Source organism: Saccopteryx bilineata, chromosome 8 (genome assembly GCF_036850765.1).
Source record: "Saccopteryx bilineata isolate mSacBil1 chromosome 8, mSacBil1_pri_phased_curated, whole genome shotgun sequence".
NCBI classification, from domain to species: domain Eukaryota; kingdom Metazoa; phylum Chordata; class Mammalia; order Chiroptera; family Emballonuridae; genus Saccopteryx; species Saccopteryx bilineata.
Genome location: NC_089497.1, coordinates 19,664,849 through 19,686,558, shown reverse-complemented (window position 1 = coordinate 19,686,558; position 21,710 = coordinate 19,664,849). Strand labels below are relative to the sequence as shown.

General features: G+C 36.5%; 1 protein-coding gene across 3 annotated transcripts in view; it reads right to left on the bottom strand.

Annotated features, from left to right (window-relative positions):
* CADM2 (cell adhesion molecule 2) overlaps positions 1-21,710 on the bottom strand; it is a 1,158,136-nt gene that overhangs the window by 302,695 nt on the left and 833,731 nt on the right. The gene's annotated exons all lie outside the window — the stretch shown is intronic.

Genomic DNA, 21,710 nt, shown 5'->3' with positions numbered 1-21,710 from the left:
TTTTATGATTTGCATGTATTTCTTTTGTAATCAAGAGAAAGTAAGTTTTAAAGGACCCTTGTCAATATGATATCATTAAAAATTATTTTCTGTTTTCTTTACAGTTATTTATTAAAGTAATTCATTTATTAACTTTACTTAATAACAGCACTTTCAATAGTTAAAACAAAGTTCATGTACATGGAAACATAGTAGGTAAATTTCACCTAAGCAAGATGATCTGAAGAGAAGCTTTTCCATGTCTGGTAACAATTATCAACATGGGTAAAAAAATACTTTCTAGAGCTGGGTTAAGATACTTTTATGTGAGCAAGGTAGTTCATTAGGTCAAGAATAATTTACACATGCAAGAACATTATGATGACTTAATTACACCCGTAAAACATATTTTTTTCTTTGGTTTTGAAATGATTCTATCATTACTACAAACACCACTTAAGGAGATATTGGCATGAAGAATCTTATTACCAAGAAGCCTGTTGATTGGCACCATAAGAGACAGAAGAGCCTGAAGGGGAAATTTTTTTCCAGACCTAAATGACATCAGCATAGAGGTTCATGACCACTTTATATAATTATGCCTATCAGAAATCTGGTATCAGTAGCTTTCTCTCCTCAATGCCAACCTCTTAGAGTCACTATAGCAACTCCCTAGGACATCTCACTGTAATCTTTAGGGTACAGTTTTTATATTGAGGTTAGGGGATGTCTGGAATAAATTCTTTGATAGTTGACTTGCAAGTCAACAGGAGCCAGAGTGGGATGTGTTTTGTCTTCAGCTCAGAGGTGACCTCTAACAGGGAGACATGGAGAACTGTCAGTCTTGTGAAGTGAGGTGAGGAGAAAAACCACATCAGAGAAAACATGAGCTAAAACAGGAAGAAGCAATAATTACCATGGATATGGGATGAGCAGCTCATAAATATGAAGCTCGGAATAATTTTAAAGATACTTTACTTGGGTTCCCAGGTATTGACCTAATGTGTAAATAAAGCAATATGAGGGAGGAGGGCATTCTTAATGTAATAAAAAGCACACAATTGATAACAGATACACATATTTCACCCCAGATGACAATCTGACTACCAACTAGTACATAAATAATACTGTTTCTTTAAAGAAGTGGAGGGGGGTGAGCAATGATGCTTGCAACAATTTCATCTACTACATTTGCAAAATAATTTCAAGCATCCCCATAAAAAACATTATCCTCATTTCACAGATGGGTAAACTGACACAAGGAGGTAAAGCAATTTTTCCATTGTGAAACAAGGTCAATGAACCATTGGGAGTTTGTTCTGACAGTTCAACATTTTATTCTTGTTTTCTCTAAGGCTACAGAGGCATAGTAACTTTGCCACTGTTTAAAAGTGAATTAGACAACACTGGGGAAAAAAATGAGTGAGTTCTTTAACAAATAAACTTTAAATTGCATACCTAGCTAAATAATGTTCTCATAAATTTCAGTTATAACATTAAAATCAAATAAGAGAGGATGTCAGCCCTGGCTGGTTGGCTCAGTGGTAGAGTGTTAGCCTAGCATGTAGATGTCTCAGGTTCGATTCCCAGCCAGGGCACACAGGAGAAACGCCCATTTGCTTCTCCAACCTTTCCCTTCTCTCTCTATTTCTCTCTTCCCCCTCCTGCAGCCAAGGCTCCATTGAAGCAAAGTTGGCCCAGGCACTGAGGGTGGCTCCACAGCCTCAGCCTCAGGTGCTAGAATGGCTCTGGTTGCAATGGAGCAATATCTCAGATGAGCATGCCGGGTGATCCCAGTCGGGCACATGAGGGAGTCTGTCTGTTTCTCTCCCTCCTCCTTCTCACTTCAGAAAAATACAAAAAAATAAAAAATGAAAAAAATATGAGAGGATGTCAGTATTAACTGCCCATAAACATCCTTATTCAGAAATTACTTTTGATAATTATTTCAGTCTTTCTTTACTGGCCCTTAGAAGAAAGTAGTATTTCCTAGGCTCCTCTGTGTGCCAGGTACTCTGTATACATGGGTCCACCTGTACTCTGTCCTCCAGGGTAGGAGATGAGCACTGCTTTCCGCCATCATCTCCCCATGTGGATTCTGACTTTGAAGTATATGCCTTCAGTTCCCTGTGGCCTGAAATCCCTGTGGTCAAATAATTTAGTTTTTCCCAACTGAGAGCAAATTCACATGGAGACTCTACTAATCCTAAACACCCTTAGGATATGTAATTTTCAAAAATCGATTCAAAAGCCAGTGTTGTAGGCAATCAAACAAACTTCTAGAAGATTTGAATTGCCTTTTACATCTGGTTATAACCTGGAGAAAGTGTCAAGTTAGATGCTACATTTTGCTTTTAACTCCTCATGGCTCAAGGTCATCATTTAATTCAATCTCAGAGAATCTTTCCAAAGAATTACTCATTTTCCCAGTTGGTAGAATTAGTATATTGCCAAAGTAAGGATTCATCCTCAGTGCCTTAATCAGACACATATTTTGGGGGATCTACCACATGTCTTATCTTGTATAAATCAATATCTGAAAGATGTCACAGGGGGAAAAATATGCTAAGGAATTTACAGAATAATCAGAAATCTAGAAAGAGTGGAATGGCATGGCAGAAGGCAGTCTAAGTCTAATTCTGTTTATCAACAAGGATTTCTAAAATGCATGGGTCACATTGAGCCTTATTTTAAAATGATCCTCCTCTAGCTAAGCTTACCTCTATGTTAGGATTTAGAGCCGTCATTCTTTTTTTTTTTTATGTAATGACTGTAATAATCAGTTTATTACATAGATTAATCATTCTTGAACATACCAGCTGCAGAGGAGCAACTGGGTCTTTAAATATACACAAGTATTTCCATCAAGTTCTTGACAAACAAGTTTACGATGAGACTTAAAGAAAACACAACTTCCAGTTTAGACGTGTACAAGTTGGCTATTTTTCCAGGCAACCTATGTCCACCATCTTCCCCCCTTCTCTCTGTCTTTATTTCTTTTTATTATTTGCATGGGTATCAGACTCCCTTACTTGTTCCTACGCTAACTAAGGATCAGGAAACAAGGGCATCTTATTTATCTTTGCATCAGCTACACTGCTTAACACTCTTTATTGTGAATCGGTATTCTCAGTGGGTACTCATTTTCCAAAAGGAGAGCATCTTCTCAGAACCAGCAGCATTTGAAGAGGAACATGTGATAGTGTAATGAACGGAGTAATTCAAGTCTGCTGCAATTCATTCATGGCCAAAATGGAAGAGCAGACTAAGAGACTAATTCTTCATCCAGAAAAAAAAAATACGGACAATTAAATCATAAAAGCTTTTTAGTTATAATAACTTGAGAGTTTTTTCTACATTCTATTTGAACATCATGAATGTTCATAAGAAGATGTAACAGATGGAGATCTAGAACAGGCATACCCAACACCATCGTCAGCTCCCAAAATGGAACAGGAAAAAAACAAAACAAAAACATACTGTACCAAATCTATGCACCAGAGGAGGAAAACATGAAAGACAATAATGTTTCTGGAATGTTCGGTATAATAAGCTCTAACTAAGCTTTCCTAAGAAGACAAATTTCTGTGACTAAAAGCATTTTACCCTCCCTTTATGATGCAATTTCCCTTGCATCAACATTCATTTTAGTAGTAATCATGGATGAAAAACAGGTAGTCTATGGACAGTAACCTCACAGGGTGATTGATCATAAATTCCTAACTGGGCAGGTCATATTGGGTAGTCATGCCTCAGGCCTATAATTTCTTTAGTCAAGGTGCTGTCAGCCCAGCCCATTGTTCTTGTGCATCTAAATCAATACACTTTTGGAACACCAGAAGGAATACCTCACACGGAAGTAGAGAGCACATACTCCTGTTAACTATGCTGCAACCTAATCTCTACCGTGCCTTTCCCTACCTTCATGTAACCTTCCTTGGTTCCCTCCTTAATCACAAATGCCTAAAAAAAAAAAACAGCTGCAAAGATGAGCACTTGATATATTGCTTCCTGGCACCTGTCCTCAGTTTGGCTCAAATAAACTCTTAAAAAAGTTCTCTGCGGGTCTGGACATTTGTTATGTCCACATGCCTTCCTATGTCATGTCATCCATCAACCATCACTAAACCAGAAGTAAACATGAGGAAAACACAGCTAACTCTAAAAGAGGAAACACGAATTAATAAGGACCATTCTAAAGTATGTCTCCTTTAACAAGGATTTAATTTTCATGGCAACAATGTCATCATCTTTACCTTGAAGCGAAGGAAACAGATGCAAGAAGCCCTTAAATGCTGCGCTCCTAGTCCTAGAGCTAAAAGGGCCTAGCGGCAGGTTTGAACTCCTGCACCCTTCTTCAGATCTCACGTGTCTCACTACAGAACTGCAGTAAAAAAGTAAAGTGGAAATTCTGACTGAGGAACTGTTATAAAAGAAGCATGTAGTTTGGAGTCAAACATTTCAAAGATGCAATTAGACCTTCCGCATCTATTTTTAACACGCAGAGGAGCATCTCCAGCTGAAGTGAGAGCAGTGAAGGGGTACAGGTGGCTCGCATCAGCATGGGACCACTGCCGCCTTCTCACTGCATGCTCAGTGAGATACGACGGTAGCTTGAAATTGACCACAGTGGGGTTATTTTCACAATGGAATGGCGAACAACTCTAGCTGATTTTTTTTTTTCTTGTTAAATTCCCCCCCTCCCCTCCCAGAAAGAGCTGTTAAACATTTACAGGGCACCACTGAGGAAACTACCCTTGAAACCTCTGGTTGGGTCTGTTGAATGCATTTTTAGTATAAATAAGGTGTACTGTTTTCTGAAAAACCATCTTTCTGGTGCAGGTTAGTTATTGTTTTGAAGTTACCTTTCTTCATATTTTTAGTCTGTTCTTCAATTATTATTTTTTTTCTTTTTTCTGCAACCATTTTTCTTTTTTTTTTTTTTTTTTTACAGGGATAGAGAGAGAGTCAGAGAGAGGGATAGATAAGGACAGGCAGACAGGAATGGAGAGAAATGAGAAGCATCAATCATCAGTTTTTCATTGTGACACTTTAGTTGTTCATTGATTGCTTTCTCATATGTGCCTTGACCGTGGGCCTTCAGCAGACCGAGTAACCCTTTGCTGGAGCCAGCGACCTTGGGTCCAAGCTGGTGTTCTTTTTGCTCAAGCCAGATGAGCCTGCGCTCAAGCTGGCGACCTCAGGGTCTCGAACTTGCGTCCTCCGCATCCCATTCCGACGCTCTTTCCACTGCACCACCGCCTGGTCAGGCGCAACCATTTTTCAATAGTGCTCTTTCTTTTTCTACCACTGTACTTCCAATAAAAAAAAAATCTTTCAGATAAGATCTCTTTTTTCCAATGCTGAGGGTCATGATCCTGACCTACTAGTTTTTCTTAGGCTGCCAAGTTTATGTCCCTCTAACTAGCATCAGTAGTTTAAAACCATTTAGATTCATTTTAGAAGTGGGATGAAAATAATTTGTTATTTTATTGCCATGGAAGACAATTTAGTGAAGAGCAATTCGTCAATATTCTGAAAAGATAGCTTCTCAAGACCACGTCTTTAAATAGCAGATCAATAGTTGCTATTATTCCTTCAGTGTTCCCATCTGTCCTATACTTAAGAAAAAAAAAAAAGTCTAAACATGTCCTTGTCTAGATTAAGAATTACCAGGCTCAGAATTAAGTGAACCGAGTCTTGACTCCTGTTGACCTCAGTTAGTGGAGGGGTGTCTTCCCTCACATGTTTCACACACGTGCTTCCACTCTCTGACGACCGGGAATTTAGCTCACTGGCACAAAATCATAAAGAAGCAACTTCTAAGACTACCGCCACCTCAACCTGGGGACACCCTGTGATGTGCCATCAGCTTAAAGAAGCAACAAGCAGCGCAGTGAGGAGAGATCTCTGAAGCCAGCTGTCTTGTTGAAAAAGAGTAGCCAGGCAGAGCTGCATGTTGAACACTGATCTGAAACCACCGTGGCTCTGCTTCCAAAAATGGCGTCATTCAAGCCTTGCTATCTCCTGAATGGGTGATGAGTAAAGGCAATGGCTTTCTGTATCTCTCTTCCTGCGCTGAAGAATAAATTTGGGCCGCAACAGTGGATCAGCGCACACAGCGCATGACTGCTTACTTACTGAGAGCAATAATCACCTGAGATAGATCTAGACAGGCAGGCAGAGGTTGATGCCTTTGCACATCTGAGAAGGAGCGTGTTATAGTCAGTGATTTTTCAGGGTAAATGATCAAACTTTGTGGGCTATTTAACAGGAACTGAGGACCCTCATTATTTTTCTTCCTGAAAATGAGCAAAACTTTCTCAAAGGAAGAAGCAGATATTAAAAAATAAAAAACACAGTGAAGGGGAGCAAATAAAAACAAAATGTGAAGAGAATTTAAGATGCCATTTTTCAGTGAGAAAGTGTAAATTTTTCATGAGCTAAATAATGCCATGTATTTTGACCCTTCGTTCTGGAACTTATTTATACCTAATGAAAGCTGTCAACAGAGTCTACAAAATAAATTAATTCAACAGAGTTATTGGCACCTGCATCAAATAGCACACATCATGTTTTCGTTTGTTTTTGTTTTTTGGTTTTTTTTAATGTTTATGTCCTCTCAAGAACCCCATTTTAAATGCAAAACACTGGAATTCTATTAAGGTTCTCATATTTCACTGATGAAAAGCACAGATGCCAAATAGATCAGTATGTACAAGATCAATTAAAAATCCTCAATACCAACCTCAATAAGAAATGACAAGAACAAGTAAATCATTTTTAAATGAAATACAAACACAGCTTACTATTTTTTTTTAGGCTCTTTCCTTCCACTATTCTCAGTTTTGTGCTTCCCTCTCCTTCTTTTTCTAATCTGTTTCATGAACTAGTTTGGGGTATTTATACGAAGACCCTGCATCTTAAAAAGTTCAAGCTCATTCTTGTTGCTTAAATGAGAGTCTAAAAATAATCTAAATGCACGCACAGCATGCTATTACTTCCACTAAATTACGAAAGGCATTCTAAACAAATAACTTTCTAATGTGAAAGTTGTGGTTGGATAAGTTGTATGATCTGAAACACATATTGAGTACGAAAGCCTATTGGATTGAAAAACACAAATGTCATTAATGGAAGCTTATATTTCTTAAGAAAAGTGCGATGAATGTTCTGTCATGTGAGAAAGGAAATGAAAGGAAACATTCAGACTGATCGCTAAGTACCAAATGTTTCCATTTGGGGAACGTCCCCCTGTTATTTCAAATACTTAGAATTCTCTAGTGATTTTTCTCATTACTTCATTCTAGCTTTTAGGTTTGTCTGAAAAACTAAGCATTCTGTTCTCCTAAGGTACCATTGTATCATTTATTTTCTCTCATTCTACTTCATCCTTTCCAGATTCCGCTTGCCTTATAGAGTACAACACCTGGTATCCACCTTCTGTGCCGCCCCTCTGCCCAACCACCGTGGAGCATGGCCGCCAGTCTGGTGCTGCCTGCCAGTTTCCATAGAGACAGGAAGCACTTTTGAGACCTGTGTTCCATCGCAATTGCCAGACCAAGGCAGGAAAGAAACAAAGCTGGCGGGCACTGGGTCGTGCAAGGCCAGGGAAGGTTGGAAGGGCTTTCTCCTCCTGATATCAGGGTGTAAGAGTGCCAAACTGACAGCTTCAGCAATTACAATGCTGCGGACCAGATCCTAGTGTTCTCTACAGCCATTGTGAGAAACACATTCTGCTCCCAGCTCTTGGAGCGGAAACTTTGTGTACCCAAAACTTGGCTCTCGTTTTTGTTGGCCTCTGAAACATGAGAAAAGGCTCTTTCCGATTTACAGTGGCTCTTACAACTCCTGACCTGGAGAATCATAATTCCCCTGTAGAAAGTTCATTTCTCTTTCTCTTTTCCAGAACGTGATAATACATTCTCCTGGACATGCCTAGCAGGCCAAGGGACCTCTAGGATAACTGCTGCTTTCATTCCAATTGACCAACACACTGATACCCAGTTAACTGCATGATATCAGAACTAGTTATCATTTGCTGTGTCTATGATAGGACCCTTAATTAAAGTTAATTCTTGCTTATCAATATCAGGGCAGGCCCTGGAGAATTTTGTATTGTGAAATTTTGTAACGTAAAATCATTTTAAAAAATGATTTGGTGTGATTGCATAGCTCAGCCTCCTGTATTTTAAATGTTCCCGGACATTTTTTTTTTTTTTTACATAAAGTAGATTTCTTATATTTCTTTTATTAAGTTTATATTACTCAGCCATATGACAAACATTGTTTTCCTTAGATTGCAAAATTTTATACTCCACAGAATATTTATAAAATCCTGGGAAATATTGCGTTCTGGCTGCTTCCTATTCTTGCTTATTGGTTGCATTGCCTTCTCGTGTGTTAAAACATTATCTAATTTTTTTAAAAACCCCAATATTTTTTCATGTGTATCTGTAAAAAAATCAGTTCTTTCCATTTTTAGCTTGTTTTTCTCCTTTTCACCCTGTCAAAATTCATAATAACCAGAAAGTTGTTTATATACTATAGACTTCGTGAACTAGACTAAATATAAATATATCAAGTTTCCCAACCAGGGTAGTTTTTATGGTCAAAACATTAAAATATTTTTTAATTAATTTATCTGTTTTAATTCATATCCTGGCATGTCTTGAGCTTTCTCAAAAATTAAAAGAAAATGATTTATTGAACGAGAACATTTAGGAAAAAGTGAACTTCAATTTTTCACAGTTATAGTCACAAAGTTACTTTTCTTTCTATAAACTAGATTTTTCAAGTATTACAACCAGAGTCTGGTTCACAGCAAAGCTCAGTCACGTAACTAAATTCTAAATTGAGATGTCAGCCCAGAGGAGATATCGGGAAAGGAACACACAGATGGAAGGACGCCTCTGGAGACAGGGTGCGAAATATAGCGTGGAGAGGACAATGGTCAGTCTACCGGTGGGGGTGGAGCCGGGCCGGGTGGGGCAGAGAGGACAGTGGTCAGTCTTCCGGTGGGGGTGGAGCCAGGCTGGGTGGGGCAGAGAGGACAATGGTCAGTCTACCGGTAGGAGTGGAGCTGGCCTGAGTGGAGCAGAGAGGACAGTGGTCAGTCTGCCGGTGGGGGTGGAGCTGGGCTGGGTGGGGCAGAGAGGACAATGGTCAGTCTGCCGGTGGGGGTAGAGCTGGGCTGGGTGGGGCAGAGAGGACAATGGTCAGTCTACCAGTAGGAGTGGAGCCGGCCTGAGTGGAGCAGAGAGGACAATGGTCAGTCTGCCGGTGGGGGTGGAGCCGGTGGGGGTGGAGCCAGGCTGGGTTAGGCAGAGAGGACAATGGTCAGTCTGCCTGTGGGGGTGGAGCCGGGCCGGGTGTGGCAGAGAGGACAGTGGTCAGTCTGCCGGTGGGGGTGGAGCTGGGCTGGGTGGGGCAGAGAGGACAATGGTCAGTCTGCCGGTGGGGGTGGAGCCGGGCTGGGTGGGGCAGAGAGGACAATGGTCAGTCTACCAGTAGGAGTGGAGCCGGCCTGAGTGGAGCAGAGAGGACAATGGTCAGTCTGCCGGTGGGGGTGGAGCCGGTGGGGGTGGAGCCAGGCTGGGTTCGGCAGAGAGGACAATGGTCAGTCTGCCTGTGGGGGTGGAGCTGGGCTGCGTGGGACACAACTGCTTAAAATTGAAGTCCCTGGAAAAACTTCAATCTGAAACTAAAAAGGGGGAAAAGTTATGTAAATATTTTTGTTTCATCTAGTAGCTTTTTTGAAGGTTGATATATTTAAAGAAAGTAAAAATGAATGTTTGTCATACATTTAAAAATATTTAATAACTTTGGGGAAAATTTAAATATCTAATAACATTTCTAGGAACAAATTAAATACAAAACTTGTAAGAAAATAAAATAAGTATCATTAAATTGTGATTATAAATATATAATTGTTTCAAATATGCAAAGAATAATTAACTAGTGAGGAAAATTTTAATTGAGAAAGTATTAGGACTTCAATCTGTTTTTTATCCTGGTTTTCTCAAATTGCAAATCCAAAAAAATAAAATTATACCAACTCAAAAAAAATTATTGCCAAGCATATTGTTGTTAGGTAGTAAATATATCTTGATAATATTTTCTTTTGGATTTTGCCACATATAGACATCCTCTGCAAACATAAAATTATATTGATTATTATCCAAGTTGCCTATACATTAATATTCTTTTCATGTATTATTTTCTGCAAAAATTTTAAATAATTGCATTGGTGCATTGAATACATATATAAAAGAGAGATGTATGTTGGTTTGCATTATAGCTTCATGAATTATAGGATATAATATGAAATGTTTAGATGGCCTTTATACTAGGCACATGTAAACATATATATTTAACATATATAATTTAGTCATGTATAAATAGTTTATATTAGGTATGTAAACTATATATATATAAACATACAATGTTAATGCTTTCTTTTTTTCTATTTTAGTTTTTAGTGAGAGAAAGAGAGAGAGATTGACAGACAGACTGGAAATGAGAGATATGAGAAGCATCAAGTCATAGTTGTGTCACTCAGGGCTCAAGCCAGCGACCATGGGGTCATATCTATGATCCGATGCTCAAGGCTGTTACCCTGTGCTCAAGCTGGCGACCTGGTATCCACTGTGCTATCGACTGATCAGGCATTGTTAATGCTTTCTTTTTTCTTTTTCTTTTTTTTTGGGGGGGGGAGAGACAGAGAGAGGGATAGACAGACAGGAAGGGAGAGAGATGAGAAAAATCAATTTTTCATTGCGGTTCCTTAGTTGTTCATTGATTGATTTCTCATATGTGCCTTGACGGGGGGGTTGGGGGGTGGAGGGATAGAGTGGCTACAACAGACCGAGTGACCCCTTGCTCAAGCCAGTGACCTTGGGCTCAAGCTGGTGAGCCTTTTTCAATCCAGATGAGCTCATGCTCAAGCTGGCGGCTTCAGGGTCTCAAACCTGGATCCTCCACATCCCAGTCCCACGCTCTATCTACTGTGCCACTGCATGGTCAAGCAATGTTAATGCTTTCTGAGACTTACCTTTCATATTAAATTTTTTTTCCTATGAAATATGCTTCCATAACATTAATTTATTTGACAAATATGTTTTGTGCCTAGAATGTGCTTAACATGGTAGGTACTAAGAATACAACTGTGAACAAGCCAGGAAATAATAAGAAGTTCTAGCTTTAGAACTTACAGCTGAAATATAGGCGGTAAAACAATAGAACACAATAATATAAAGCAGCAATTTTCAACTGGTGTGCTGCAAGAATTTTTAAAACATGAAATACCTGTCTATTCAGTCAGGGGCAGTGACATATTTGCCCTTAGATTGTCAAATTAGAAAAAAAATTACAACAGCCAACACAACAATAGCCGTCCCATGTGAATGAATCAAAATTATACTTCCTTTTTTGACAATTTGGCAAAAAAATATTTTTTGGTGTCCCACAGAATTTATAGAATTAGTTTATGTGTGCCACGTGATAAAAAAAAAGGTTGGAAATAGGTGATATAAAGAAACACTTGCCCTGGCCGGTTGGCTCAGCGGTAGAGCGTCGGCCTGGTGTGCGGGGGAACCGGGTTCGATTCCCGGCCAGGGCACACAGGAGAAGCGCTCATTTGCTTCTCCACCCCCACCCCCTCCTTCCTCTCTGTCTCTCTCTTCCCCTCCCGCAGCCAAGGCTCCGTTGGAGCAAAGATGGCCCGGGCGCTGGGGTGGCTCCTTGGCCTCTGCCCCAGGCGCTAGAGTGGCTCTGGTCGCTGCAGAGCGACGCCCCAGAGGGGCAGAGCATCGCCCCCTGGTGGGCAGAGCGTCGCCCCTGGTGGGCGTGCCGGGTGGATCCCGGTCGGGCGCATGCGGGAGTCTGTCTGACTGTCTCTCCCCGTTTCCAGCTTCAGAAGGAAAAAAAAAAAAAAAAAAAGAAACACCTAAGACTAGTGACATTTCAGCTGGAACATAAGTGGAGAGAAAGAACTGCCACTTAAAAATTGCCAGAGGACAAGAATATTAGTGAGAGGGAGAGAGGATTCCAAAAAGAAAATTATTTGATTTAAATGTCCTGGAGTAGAATTAGAAAAGAGGATGGCTACTAACAACACTAAAAAAATAAAATAAAAATAAATAAATAAATAAATATATTAAAAAAGAAAACGAGCAAATAAAAGTTTAGATTAGAAAAAATGGATGAGATAGCCCAACATGAGGTAGCAAAGAAAGTCAAAGCAAAATATGTAAAACTTTCTTGTCATAATGAGAGGCTTACATTTATTTTACATGCATTTGTAAACCAGTAAAGGATGTGACATAACTAATATACGTTTCAGGAGATATTATTATTCTGCTAATTAATCATTAGCCTTAAACCAAAGGTTTTTAATTCAGAGATGAATCATTGTAAAAATTGTGCTTAAAGAAACTTATTGAGAAAATATTTAAAAAGCTATTAAATCCTGGGATAATTTATTGGTAAATGTAATTAATCTCTTGGTATTTGTTTTACACTGTATATAAACTTCTAGTAATGAAATCTCATATTTCACTGACTTGAGCTTGTACTAAAACAGAATTGTTACCGGTATTCCCATATATCTCCCACTCTTTGATAGACAATGTATTTCTTACTTCTACTTTAAAATGTCATTGCCTAAGGAAGTTTCTTGTTATTCATAATGAAGGACTTTCATTTTACTGTTTATTTTTAAAACTACAGTGGTTATCTGTGTGAAAGAAGAGCATTGCTGTAAATACTGTGTTTAAAACAGTTTTCTTTTGCAAAGACATATTTCCCTGAGTGTGTACCAATAGTATATTTTTAAATAAATGAGTTCCCAAAAGACTGCACTAATGAGCTAACAAAACATTTGAGCTTTTCTCCTGTTTAAAAGTATATTTTATAAACTTTATAAAATGATTCCTCTTTTGACTAACACCCTAGAAATAAGAGTGAAATTTTTATGCCCAAGGTCAGCACTGATAAATAACCTGAGACATGTTCAAAGTCCTTGACAGCAAGAAGCGAAAACATCTACGACTGACTTTTCATTTTCTAACATATATAACTGGGAGTAGTGGGCACAACTTTTTGAGACATGAACATTGTGTTCAGAATGATATCACCTTAATTATTTAAGTGTGCATCAATATGTAGTAACTTATGAATCAACTTAGAATATTCCCTAAGGAACCAGTTCTCTTCTGGAAAAAAAAATGTAATAACACAGTGGTTAATAGGATGTGTTTTTCAGTGTTTGATCATTTCTGAATGCCCAAAGATTTCATTAATGTTGATTTCACCCATCTTGTCCATGTTTACATGCTTTGATGTTCGAGTCCTTTGTAGTGCCACATTAGATCTAGGGGAACATTGCCCTATGAGAGCAAGTGGAAACCGCTGTGGGAAAATATTATAATGAAACTTGATACTTTGTATAGATTTGTACATATAAGTCAGCTCAAAGAATTATACTTCTGATAAAGCAGAGAGGAAATTAATCACATCTCCATATATTCTTTGAGGGGATACTATCTTTATAATATGTTAATTAGAAAATTAAAATGAATTATTAAAACTAAACTTCAATAAAATAAATTGAGTTGGAAATGAAAAAAAATGCATCATCTGATTCTTAAACTTGAAGAATGCTTGTTCTGGAGAGATGCTTGCAAAATAATAAACAGAAAGATATCTATATATTCAGAGCAAAGCCAATGGGGTCTTCTCTATAACATTTGAAAGAAAGCTGGTGCCTGGTATTTTCTCTAGTCTTAGAAAACCCTATAAAGTTAACTCTAGGTTGAAGCATCTTTGCTGTTTAATAAATTATATTTCTATACTGGATCCCAATTAAATGAAAACTGGAAAGATTGTTATGTACTAGACTAAACACTGGTATTTTGTTGTTGCCATGACTTATTGAATAATAAATTGTAAGCATTGATTAGATGTAGCCATATTGAAGAATGGAACTGATGACATAATTCTGAGAAGGCCGCGTGACTAGTCAGGTCAAAAAAGCTGGATGGACACCAGAGCTGGAGGCTTCTGATGGACTCAGTCTAGTCTTGGGTAAGGACTGAGTGTACATGTTGAGGAGCATGTCAGGGAGTCACAAAGCCTCTGCTAGTTATTGATATTATTGTCGTATCACTTGTCTTTTGACTTTTGGGTAAACTTGTATTGGATATAAAGACTGTTGTTTTTTTTTACGGGTATTATTATATATATATAAAACCAAGAATTGTATTACTGTTCTAGCAAAGTGAGCACTGCAACTATAATATCAGATCTGAAAAATGACATTTCTGTATAATCTATCTGCTGTAGTAAAGGCTCTACCAATAAAATCACAAAATTGTACCTATTTGTCTTGTTTCTTTCCATATCAGATTAGAACTAAATAAATTATGATATGTTTCATGAATTCTATGTACAATTTGGGCTACAGATTTTTTTTTGTTTCAAAATTATAGTCCTACATGCTTTGATAGATCTGAAACCAAAGGTGCTATGATAGAGATAGATTTAGGCATGTAGATATCTTTCCCACTTTATACACATTAAATACAAATATATATATTACACAGCTATATATTATTCATGAAAGCTCATATTTTATTGCTCAAATTTAAATATTCATTGAGTGTTGTGTTCATCAAAAATTTTAATAAGCTTTGGAGGTTACAGACTTTTCAAATCTGGGCACTGAAGAGAATGAGTCACAGAATCAGAGGACAATGGCAAAAAACTTCCAAGGTTCAGGGTATTGGCAGCAACATGGAAATAAAACGTGACTGCTCTTGAAATAGCAAATATATGTGTCTGTATGTAAAAATCAATAATGATATTTACTACCAATTCATTAAGTTCACATTTGTGACTATAATCCCAAATCTTACTGTTGAAATCATTGACCAGCTAGCTAATCCTAAAATTACCTACAAAGATAACCTTATGAAAAAGTCAGTACTTATTTTTCTGGCAAATGTTTTTTCATGGAGAACAATATTAACCAACTTTTAAAGTTTAAGGGTCAAATCTCTCTGAACAAAGTTCTAAATGCATGGAATCCATCATTATACAAATTGATCTAATTAATCATAAAATAATCCAGTAAATTCTGCTATTTGTTAGAAATTGAATTTCATTAGTACTAAACTCGTAATTTATGATGCCATGAGAGTTACTTTAAAAAATATAATGCTTATTTAATAAAGAAATTTTGACATGTAATGTGCTTTTCTTTTCCCCTTGATTAAGCTTGTGTAGCCCCAGGGTACAGGAAATATCGACTCATATGGCAGGGCTGATAAGCATCAACTCTCCCTGCTGATTTGAGCCAGCAAGCTGCTCATGAATCCAGCAGATGTTTCTACTATCTGGGCCAATGGAAACCTTATGGACCTTTTCTCCTTCATCTCCTCCCTGGAGCAAATGTTAACACAGCAGAAATTGGGATGCATGCCAGATAGGAAGCAGAAGGGTTAGTGAGAAAGTTGGGTACACACTTAGTCATAAATAGTGGTCATCAGTGGTTTGATTAACTATTAAGCCATTTTTAATGACTTATTTTTGTTCATTTGCTATTTCATTTAGCCAAACCCATATAAACCCTCCTATTCAGACAGAACAGCATTTATCCTAAACATATAAATTTAATTCTTGAATATGCTAGTTGTTTCAGGATATGAACAATGAATTGAATGTAGTAGGGAAATTATTTCTAATAATTTTTTCTTATGTGAATAGAGAAACCACTTAATCGCCAACTTGTAATTTACAAGGCTTAATTATATTTTGTTGATGTCATATTAAAAAGTAGCAACAGGCCAACTTTTGATAAAAATTTCTGAGAAAAAAATAAAGGTTTAAGCTAAATATTCTGTATTGAATCTTTTTTATCCTTTTTATTGCATGTATTGGGTGACATTAGTTAATAAAATTGTATAGACTTCAGGTGTATAATTCTATAATACATCATCTGCATATTGGATTGTGTGTTCATCTCTCCAAGTCAAGTGATTCAGCTACATTTTAAAGGGACTTACTGAAGAATACAATGTGATTGAATCCTGTGGCTGATCCTCATCTCCCAGTGGAGTGCCCATCAGTTTTTTAAGATGTAGATGTTATCATCTATATGCACATTCCATATTTTAGGAGTCTAAACAACTTTTCTTTTCTCCTTTAACCTGCACAAAGATTTAACGGGTGAAAGTTTTTAAAAGAGCTGGACCATGTTTCTTAGACTCTGATATTATACTAGGCTCCCCACTTATTACAGCACAGCCGAATATCTGAGTTGGGCAAACGTAGGCTTATAGTCATGAGTACATGAAACAGAGTTTATTCTTATATTATTATTTATTCTTGTATTATATATATATATATATTCATATGAACAACTGTGAATCTACTTGGGTCAACTATATTTTCTTCTGATAAAGAGATAAAAGAGTTATAAAATAAATATTAATAGAGAAATAATTTAATTTTAGCCATTATCCTAACAGTATTTATTGAATACATATTATAAATAAGACACTTTAAATGCAAACTAAAAGACGTAGCAAAGTGCGTAAGTACACTTCATAGCATAATAACTAATAGGAGTTGTTTCAGTACGGTCAGGATTAACAATGTTTTATAACACATTTAATCAATTCCAAAAGCTATATAAGTAACTGCTCAGCAGAAGCCTTGTTTTCATGATTACTTTAGAAAGGGCATGTCGTTTTAAGTGAAGTAGCAAAGCATAAGTAGCCAAAAAATGTTCACAGTGTTTTAAAATGCTTTCTTTGCATTAAACTTTTAATACCTGTGATTAGAAAAGACACTCACATATAAATTTCCAATATCAAATATTTAATGTTTTTCTCCCTTGTATTCTAATGGTCAGAAACTTAATTTTAAGTTCCTTCAGGGATTTTGTAGGTATTGCTTAGCTTTGTGAATGGAAACAGAAATTTTGCTCTCGAAAGCTGGCAGACATGGCTATGAGACAGAGGCACCATAGAGATTTAATTTCCTACAAAAGTATTCTTTGCAAGCTGTGCAAACAGTCTTCAGTCATACAAGAAATAAGGATGATAGAGATTTTACATCTCAGTGAAAAAAAACCACAGAAACAATTTCTGGTTTTTATAATGAAAAAAAAAAAAACCTCAACAAACAATCTTTTCATTCTCTATATTATCTTTTAGATTAAAGACTACAAAAACCTTTCAGAAGGATCAGAATTAATTAGATAACAAAGAAAATAAAAGCATTAGCAGTCTTATACCTGCACCATCTAAGGCAATCAGAAATACTGAGTGTTCTAAAAAAGACAGTGGAATATAGTGTCTAAGGGACGAGAGGGGAACTGAATTTATAATCCAAAATGAACGAATCAGCCTACTTCTAATGATTGGCTTAATAATTCTGACATATACCAAGTAACCACAAATATGTATTAAGTTCATAAAATATCCAACTATTTTGGTATTAAAATAATTTGATGTTTAATAATAGCAGCGAGACCCCAAGATCAGTGAGATGAAGGACCGAATGGGAAGGAAAGAAGTGAGAATGATCTCGAGTCTCCGGAGAGATGATTGGAGATGACAGCGATACTAATGAAGATCCGAATACAAAAGGGAATGTAATATGTTTGTTCATGTTTTCTCTTTAGCAAACCACCCCAAACACAGTGGCTGATATCATTTCTGCAGTTCACATTTCCATGAAGTGGCAATTTGTACTGGACTCTACTAGACAGTTCTAATTTTGGCTAATGTTTCCATGATCAGTTGCCACTCACCTGCTTTTGGGGGCTCTGCTTCTGGGGGTAGACTGGTTGTCAGCTGCAGTGACAGTTGGTGACTGAGCTTGTTTTTATGGCTCTTGGGTACCAAGAGCATAACCCAACAAGCAAGCACTTTCCAAGCTTTTCTTGCTTTAAATTTGCTATTGTTGTATCGGGCCAAACTAGTTACAGGGTAAAGGCCACAGTCAATGGTGCAAAAAGGCTATCCGTGGGAAAAAAATATAGGGTAACATGAATATACTTTGTTCCTGTTATGAAACAGATATTGGTTGAGGAGATTAAAGTAGTTGTTTATCAGAAAGATAACGGTGCAGCCCAAAGCAGGGGGAAAATAAAGGAGTTTTTTTACACCTCAAATATCGCAGGAAAACAGATTAGAACAGATAAAACAATACATCTAGTTTGGCCACCAATGTGCTCAAGGGGTTTCGCTGTGGGGAGACTGATTGAAAACAGTAAAGACCAAGAGACATTGATAAGAGTGTGGTGGTTATGGGGGGAGGGGGGAGAGGGTGAGGGAAGGGGGAGGGGCACAAAGAGAACTAGATAGAAGGTGACAGAGGACAATCTGACTTTGGGTGATGGGTATACAACATAATTGAACGACAAGATAACCTGGACATGTTATCTTTGAATATATGTATCTTGATTTACTGATGTCACCCCATTAAAAATAAATAAATAAATATAATAAAAAGAAAAAGAAAAAAAAGAAACAAGAAGAGAAAGCAGAATGGAATGTGTTAGGAGTGAGAAGTATTCAGATGAAGATATTAAGCTTAACTAACAGTTTTCAAGAAACTTGATAATATCGAGATTCAACAAAAGCTAAAGGAGTAAAGAGTTGGAGGGAGATTTTTATTGTTTGGTTGCTTACTCCTTCATATAACAGTAGCAATACTGATATAGAACCTTCATTGTGACTCAGTTGACTACTATCTGTTTTATGAACAATTATTTTACAGATGTTTTCTTCAATCTACCAGGCAGATTGAGAAGAATAGGAGTAACCAGCACCAGGGTTTGCTTTTTTTTTTTTAAGATTTTATTTATTCATTTGAGAGAGGAGAGGGAGACAGAGAGAGCACGAGAGAGAGAGAGAGAGAGAGAGAGAGAGAGAGAGAGAGAGAGAAGGGAGACACAAGGTGGGAGGAGCAGGAAGCATTAACTCCCATATGTGTATTGACTGGGTAAGCCCAGGGTTTTGAACCAGCAACCTCAGCTTTCCAGGTCAACGCTTTATCCACTGCGCCACCGCAGGTCAGGCAGCACCAGCATTTTACCCCTTCATTAAAGGCACGTCGATACAGGTGCTCTATTCTCAGGTCAGTGGCATTATTGTTATATGTCCAGTCAGCACAGTCCCTTTCCAATAGCAGTGTTGGACTGGATCACACTCTTATTTTTTTTCTAATGGCAGCATTAACGAAACTTAAAATAAATATATAAAATATAATGAGGTTAAATAAGAGTCTTCTCACCTCACCCTGAAGATTTCTGTTAAATAATCTTTACTTATTTTGAAATTATTATTTTTTTTCTGAAGTGCAGTGGAAACCTAAGACAGATGTCTTTTTTCTTTATAGTATGTTGATGAAACGCTATTGACCTACTTGATACTACTTCTTTTTCATCATTGCCAATCTTTTCATTGTTAATAGTTATACTATTTCCTTTTGTTAAAATAAGTAAATAGTTAAAGAGATCTAACAGAAAATATAAGTAAATAAATAGTTTCTCATTGACTAATAGTCTTATCAAAAGTACAACTGCTATCTAATTTCCCTTACACATATGATAGGAACATGTGATCATTTGAATGCAAGTACCAGGTATGCTTATTAAAATGAGATATCATGTGACACTGGTGAGTTCACCTACTTTGATTTTAAAATTTGCTACATAAAAATTATCCATTATTTCTGTATAGTGCACACAAGCTTCTAATGGTGCTCTGAACTGGGACACTGTAAAAGCTATTTGATAAGTTGGTTTGCCTATAAGTTGGACAATTTGAGATAAAGTTCTTAGTGGACACTGACTTAACACACTTGCACTACATGATGTAAGTTGTGGGAAAATGTTTAATAAATTAAATTTTCTTTAAAATAGGCATATTTAAATGAGAATAAGTAAGAAAGTAAAAAGAATAGCAAAGGAATATGGGGAAGGTGAGAGAAGAGCCAGCCATGAAACTTCTGCTTAAAATATAGGAAATATGCCTTGTGCAACTGGATACATTAGAATGTCTTGAGAAGACACTCATAAAGAATTCATTTATGAAAATGATAACGCTGAAACACAAAGTGAAATATTTGCATAAGTAGATGAAAGTAAAAGAAAGAAATATATGCATATTTATGTTCATTTTGGAAATATAATAAGCAATGAATTTGAGATGGTTTAAAAGGAAACATGAATAAATAATATGTAACCTGTTTTATACTAGAAGAACATATAAACATGAATGAATTAAATTATGATTCAAAGACCATATCAAATCAAGATGTAGTATTTAGCAGAATTTTTAGCATATAAAATATATACTCTGTGTTTTAAATACTTATAATGTAACAAGTTACATGGGATTCTTATTTCTCTTCCAGCATGGGAATCTTTGGTTAAAAAGAAATAATCAGCACAATTGGGAAGTCAAAACAATTACCATTGAGTGTTGATTTATGTAAGACATTAGAAATCAAATATATATATATTAAATGCCTTATTGCTTTTGTTTAAATATTACATTTCTCTAATACACAAAAATGTAGTCCCTTATAACTAGAGAATAGAGAGAATCTCAAGGTAAAAATTATTGTTATGAACTATATAAATAAAGATAAGTAATACATCTGAAAGTAAATAACTAAAGATTGACAAGATGGGAATTTCAAAATAGATCTTATATTAAATGTTTTTTTATTCAAATACCAATTCAGAAATAATATATTCAGTCTTCATTATGTACCAAACATTAGGACAGGCACAAAGTTTTAAAATATATAAAATAAAAGTGCTGATTTGAGTTCAGCAGTGTATATTAAATTTGAAGCATCCAAGTAGAGATAGTAAATAAAATATCTCTTTCTCTCTCTCTCTCTCTCTTTTTCTCTCATAGTATAAAGGTTGGAAATGTCTTTATTTTCAATTTTTTTTTTGTGGCAGAGACAGAGAGAGTCAGAGAGAGGGACAGATAAGGACAGACAGACAGGAATGAAGAGAGATGAGAAACATTAATTCTTTGTTGAAGTTCCTTAGTTGTTCATTCATTGATTTCATATATGTGCCTTGACCGGGGAGTCTACAGCAGACTGAGTGACCCATTGCTTGAGCCAGCGACCTTGGGCTCAAGCTGGTGAGCCTTGCTCAAACCAGATGAGCCCGTGCTGTGCTTGAGCTGGGGACCTTGGAGTCTCGAACCTGGGTTCTCCACATCCCAGTCCAATGCTCTATCCACTGTGCCACCACCTGGTCAGGCTATTTTCAATTCTTAAATTAAATGGTTACCAAGTCTCTTTACCATAAAATATTAGAGGTATATTTTTCTAGCAATACATTTAACTTTTCTTAAGGTAGCAAGACTACACTACATCTAAAATGTGATATTTTTATTTTTGATTTTTATTAAATAACAACATTAACTACAAACTTAATTTTACTGGAATAATAAAAAGGCATAATTATTATTTTATTATATATAGTAAATGTACTATTTGCTATAAAAACGTTTTTATTTAGTTTCATTATACACAAAAAATAATTTATGAATTTTTTATTAATTGCTGAAATATAAACAACTGGCTTGTATATTGATATGTGCATTAAAGTAATTTTCTAGATCAGCAAGTTCATGTCAGAAATGGTTGCTTATACTAAAATACTTTTTTTCCTTTGCTCTAAATATACT